The following is a 5,884-nucleotide window of genomic DNA, read 5'->3' as shown; positions in this document are numbered from 1 at the left end:
ATTACAAGTAACGACCTCTCAAGATACACTTCATTTCAACTAGCGCAATCCTGTGTAACACCTAGTAATTACATTGTACTTAGGCAAACATTACATGTACTATGCTTCGAAAGTGTCTTATTCTTCATCTGGGATGACACTCGTATTAGATCTGTTTTAGTAAGCTCAACCAAGTTAACCCAGATGGTATGCTTTATTTCAAATCACATTTTATTTGTCACATGCGCCGAATACAAAAAGGTGTAGACCTTTACGTGAAATGCTTACTTACAAGCCCTTAACCAACAATGCAGTTCAAGAAAACGTGGGGGTAAATGCTAGCAACAATGTTGACTGGAGATATATTTTGAACAGTGCACATTCACGCACTGTATTCCCAAACAGTTGTACTAGCTCATAAGTAATAAGGTCATAACAGTCAAATGTCGTTATGCAGTTGACCAAACTATAAAGTGTTGAGCTCTGTTGAGATTTATGCCACTTTAATTGAAGAGCGCTCAATATTTTATAGGTAATTTGTGTGGAACGCTCAAAAAGTTTAGGTAGTGTCATGACGTTATCGACGTCATGACGTTCTGGTGGGTGGGTCATCTCTCCCTCAGGAAAGCTGAGTCAGCCATCTTGAATTTGCCGAGATGCGGGGATGTTTGGGCCGCCCGTGTGGATGTGGAACACAGTTTAATTTGTTTTAATTTGTTTGCAATGCGCACTTTTATGCTGCCCGCTTGAAACCACCACCACCTCCGTTTTTATCATTAGTCTTATTGCCCTCGTTTTCTTAAGCGCCATCTTATCATCACCTCTGATTTGGTAAGTAACTGTTTTTTGTCTTAAATGTGGAACTGGGAATACATTTGTACAATGTGCACAGTGAATATTTGTTGTAAATAGTGTAAAAATCCAAGTAATTGTAACTTTAGAAGTTGTTAAATATGTGATAAATACGTTACGTTACTTCATCTTACAACGGTGTAACGTTATCAGCAGGTTTCCTGGATGAACTACATTTCCCATAATGCATGTTTGCCCGGGACATTGACGGTGGAGGAAGGTCCATGAGTTTTCGCTGTTCGCCGGTAATGCAAGTGCGTACTGTGATTATACTTATTTCAATAAGTGTCTGCCTTACACAGTAAATATTTTACGTTATCGAGCTGTGTGTACGTGTGTGCTAGCGTGAAACGAACAATGCTAAACAACATAATGTGAGTGTGTTATCATTATGCTAACCAGGCCTGTGTTTGTATTTCTTCCTAGGCTCAAGTGTGTGGTTGTGAGATCATCTCGAAATCCTTTTAACAGTTCAGGTAGGATGTATTATGAAATAGTGTTACTAATGTAATATATTGCTAAAACCAAGTATAGAGTGTATTTGTTATAATTCATTGGTATTAGATTTAAAAGGTGATCGAATAGCTCCTGATTTGTAATGTCATTAATGCATTTCTTTTGAAGCAATGTTTTAAAAAAATGTACAAGTGAATAGGTTGGTTTACTTTTAAGTTTAAATTTCCCACGTATCTCGTTAAAGTTTTGACCAATGAGCTAACTTGTTAAGTTGTGGCCAATGGGAGAGTGGACTGGTTGCCGGGAAAGAAAAGGGAGGGAAAAGTTGAAAGAAGGGAGAGGAGAGACGTTAGTGGGGTTGGTGAAGGAAAAACGACCAAAGGAAACGATAAAGAGAGAACAAAACCATACCTACAGAGTTTTTTTAAGGGAAATCCTGATTTTATTTCTATAAGAGAGTGTTTATTATTTAGTTAAGAAAGACCAAGTGGAGACTGAAGCTGCCGTCGCATTGTGGAGACATTCGACATCCTAGAGGTTAGCCTAGCATCGTGCAAGACTTGGAGAGAATTGCTTGTGACGATCAGTTCGGGTTTCCAACAGATGTCTGTTGCTGCTACCGAGTACTGGCTGCATTGATAGCTGTGTTCGCGGTGGATCTTGTGAGGACACCTGCACGGAACTACTATATTTTGCTGAGGCATTATCTACAAGTAGTGAGTAACTACAAATGTGGGGTGGACTTCGGGACTTTATGTATGTCGTCATTTTTTTTATGAGCTCCAACGCGCGCCAGGGTTTAAGCAAGCTTGCAAATAATTTGGACATGGGGTTGTGGAAAAATCATTGGGGTTTATAATTTGTATTTCTTTTGATGTGATACATTGAACATTTGATTAATATAGATCTTGAACCTTATGTCTGTTGTATTGGTGGAGTCATTTACTGTTTCAGTTTCATTTAATGCATGGGAAAGCATATCCTTACAACAATAACCAAGTCTATAATCATTCTATCTGAAGTTAATACCCTATTTGTCATTCACCCTAGCAAGTTTACAATAGGGATTCTTATTGGAGATGTCCTTCTCACCTAATATCCCATGCTGTTCAGATATTCTAAATAAGGTAATATCGTGAGAGTCAAATTCGAGCCTGGTGAGAGGGTTACACTAATAATTGGTTTTATTTTATGTGTTTCCACAGTCATTCTTTTGCTATTTCTCTAAATGTTTTTATCTCAACTGTGGGGTCAACAGTTGATCACTTGAACCCTTTATTAATACTTTGTTAAATACAAAGAACAACAACAGAAATAGCAGATCTATAAGCACACAACTTTGATGCTTTGCTTGTTAATAACTAACTTGCTTATCTTTTAACATTTTCATTTTTACTATAATTAGTGTACAATGAATGTTTTTGATATTTGTGTAATTATTATTGTAATGGATATTTTTTGTCCATGTAGGAACAACGTGATGTAAATATGAGACGGGCCCTCGTCCTTCGTGCACTTCCTGTGTACCTGCGTGAAGATGCCTCCCAAGTTTTTCAGGACCTGTAATGTAAGTGTACTGGCCTCACTATCAATCCCTTTGCTTAGCTATTCAGTCAGCTTAAACATGACATCACTCAAAGAACTCTAGGAGAACCAGAGGGGCATTCCAGAAAGCAGGTTATGTGAAAACCATCAGTATAGCCAATTGTATTTTTTCCAACAACGTAATTTCAAAGTCCGTGTTTCTAGTTTGTCGCCGCATTGAGTATGAGATAAAATGTTTTTATATTTCATTTTCAGCCGATTTTAAATAAAACAAAATAGCCTAAAATAAAACATTGAACAACATTCAACCACTTCCTTAAAGGCTAATATAAAATAAAGTGATGTTAAATTCAAAATGAAAAGACGACTGCATCTGAAACTCTGTCAGTGATTTATATAACAGCCGCAGCCAGAAAATGTCTGCTTCCTGTTTTCTCCCGTTGCCATGGTGAATAACCGTATCGGAGCTCCATTGATGATGGCTTTTACTAGTCGTCAGGCACAAGCTCAACTCCGAGTTAACGTACTCTGAGTCAACTTACCTAACTCAGATCAGCTGTTCTGTAACTGAAAACTCAGTTTCACTTCACGGGGTAAGTCAACTCTGAGTTCAGGGTTAGGCTCAGTTTGTTGAACCTCCTTTCTGGAATAGCCCCCAGAACCTGTTTATGAAGTTTCCTTGAGTTGTTATTCTGCAAACTGACATGTAGAAATTACATAAATGAAAAGGTAAGTATAAAGAATTCCACTAAACAAAAAGTATGCTTACAGGTAGGTGTGAAACTAACATAAAATAATAAGCATGTGTAAAGAAAATAGTTTAAACATGTAGCTTAGTTGCAGTCTAAGTGCAAAGTGACCGTAATGTCTAGACATCATTAGCATGATTTGTATCCTTGAGGGGCTGAACTCATTTTTGTATTATTTGTGTTTTATAGTCAGCAGATGGTCCAGACCTCACTGACACTCCGGTGGCTCTCCTGACAGTTGTCACTGATGATACTACTGATGCGGCCCTCTTCAGCCCTGAGAGCATCTGTATTGTCGTGGAAGATGAAATACTTGTGAGTGGTCCCACAAACCTGGCTGACTCATTTCTCCTGCTCTTTGGGTATGTCTATGCACTAGACCTACAGTACCCAAAGAATCTTGAGCTTACATTCACATTTATCCAAAAAGTTGTGATGTGTCTTGAGGACAACAAACCACTGAAAGGCCGTCTACTGACACTGAAGAATGATTTGTTCAATGAATGAATCACTCAGAATGGACTATTTGTTGAGCTGAGTATTGAGGATGTTTTTAGTTTTTTTCCCCTCTTTACAAATGTAATAATTTGCCTCTTCTACCTCATGTTTAATATGTTACACTGTTTGCCTCTTCTACCTCAGATTTAATACATTGATTGTTAATAGATAAATATCACAACATTGACGTATTGCCAAGCCCAAGTTTTTGTACTGTACTTGTGGGAAACGACTGTTGAATTCATGCACTATACATGTTTAATGTTGTGTGACCTAATGCTTACCTTGATGTTGCCAGTTGAAGTACGGCACAGTAGAAACCAGTACTTTTATTTGAATGTTTTATTTAAAAAAAGTGAGTTGCAGCCTTCAAGGTACAGTAAGTGCCAAAACGTTTTAAATGGCTCCACATTCTAATAGTTGTCATTGCTGTTGAGGATGGATTATAATTAGAATCTTATTGAATTTTATCATGAAGCCTTTGTGAGTTTTTATCATAATGTTTACTGAATAGTGTGATATGGAGACCCAAAATACTGAATCTACCCTCTGTAGCAATGACCACTATCAGAATATGGAACTATTAACACTTAATGTACTTTAAAACACATTTTGTTTTTATGGAGTCATTTCCTTTTCCTTTTTGTTTTAATTTATGACAAGCACTTTGTTTTGACTGAGCTCCTTTTGATTCGTGCCTTTTTAAAAGCACATTGTGTTGAATAAAAAAAAAGTTAAATTGTCACTGTGGTGTCACTTTCATGTTTTCTAACATTATTCACTGATTATAATTGTGTAATGGACCGACATCAGTATTTCAGTTTAGAATTAATTTTGTTTGCATGTCCCACATTATGAGTTGAAGAATATTGAAAATTTTGAGTGAATTACTCCCTAATTATAAGTTGAGGAATATCAATATTTATAAGATAACATTGAGATAATTTAAGGCAACTGTAAATATAATTTTTATTTTATGTAAACTTAAAACATTTAAAAACATCACTAAAATATTTGTGTAATCTGTTACAAAATAATTTTTGAGTTATGTGAACTTATTAGGGTTTACAGTGCGGTTAAGTAATTAGAGCCTATCAAATCTAATTTTATTAGTCACATACACATACTTAGCAGATGTTATTGCAGGTGTAGCGAAATGCTTGTGTTCCTAGCTCCAACAGGGCAGTAGTATCTAACAATTCACAACAATACAAACAAATCTGAAAGTAAAATAATGGAATTAAGAAATATATAAATATTAGGACGAGCAATGTCCTAATGGCATTGACTAAAATACAGTAGAATAGAATACAGTATATACATATGAGATGAGTAAAGCAGTATGTAAACATTATTAAAGTGGCCAGTGATTCCATGTCTATAGGGCAGCAGCCTCTAAGGTGCAGGGTTGAGTAACTGGTTGGTAGTCGGCTAGTGATGGCTATTTAATAGTCTGATGGCCTTGAGATAGAAGCTGTTTTTCAGTCTCAAGGTCCCAGCTTTGATGCACCTGTACTGACCTCGCTTTCTGGATGATAGTGGGGTGAACAGGCCGTGGTTTGGGTGGTTGATGTCCTTGATTATCTTTTTGTCCTTCCTGTGACATCGGGTACTGTAGGTGGCTCCCGAGTGGCGCAGCGTTCTAAGCCACTGCATCTCAGTGCTTGAGGCGTCACTACAGACCCTGGTTCGATTCCAGGCTGTATCACAATCCGGCCGTGATTGGGAGTCCCATAGGTCAGCGCACAAAGAACATTAACAATAACTTTATTTTCAAGAATCTAATTTATTCTTAACTTTTTGCT

At 37.1% G+C, this 5,884-nt stretch overlaps 1 long non-coding RNA gene across 2 annotated transcripts; it reads left to right on the top strand.

Moving 5' to 3' along the window:
- Positions 1 to 376: 376 nt before the first annotated feature.
- On the top strand, positions 377 to 4,824 carry LOC121561357. 2 transcript variants are annotated; one of them, XR_005999225.2, is made up of 5 exons: positions 377 to 810; positions 988 to 1,094; positions 1,258 to 1,307; positions 2,758 to 2,854; positions 3,771 to 4,824. It is a non-coding gene; the product is annotated as an uncharacterized LOC121561357 (long non-coding RNA). The 2 variants fall into 2 exon arrangements; XR_005999224.2 differs by having other exon boundaries at positions 985 to 1,094.
- The last annotated feature ends 1,060 nt before the right edge of the window (positions 4,825 to 5,884 follow it).

The sequence above is a fragment of the Coregonus clupeaformis genome, unplaced genomic scaffold (assembly GCF_020615455.1).
Source record: "Coregonus clupeaformis isolate EN_2021a unplaced genomic scaffold, ASM2061545v1 scaf1949, whole genome shotgun sequence".
Taxonomy (NCBI): Eukaryota; Metazoa; Chordata; class Actinopteri; order Salmoniformes; family Salmonidae; genus Coregonus; species Coregonus clupeaformis.
The sequence above is the reverse complement of the archived record's forward strand: the minus strand, read 5'-3'. Positions and strand labels throughout refer to the sequence as shown.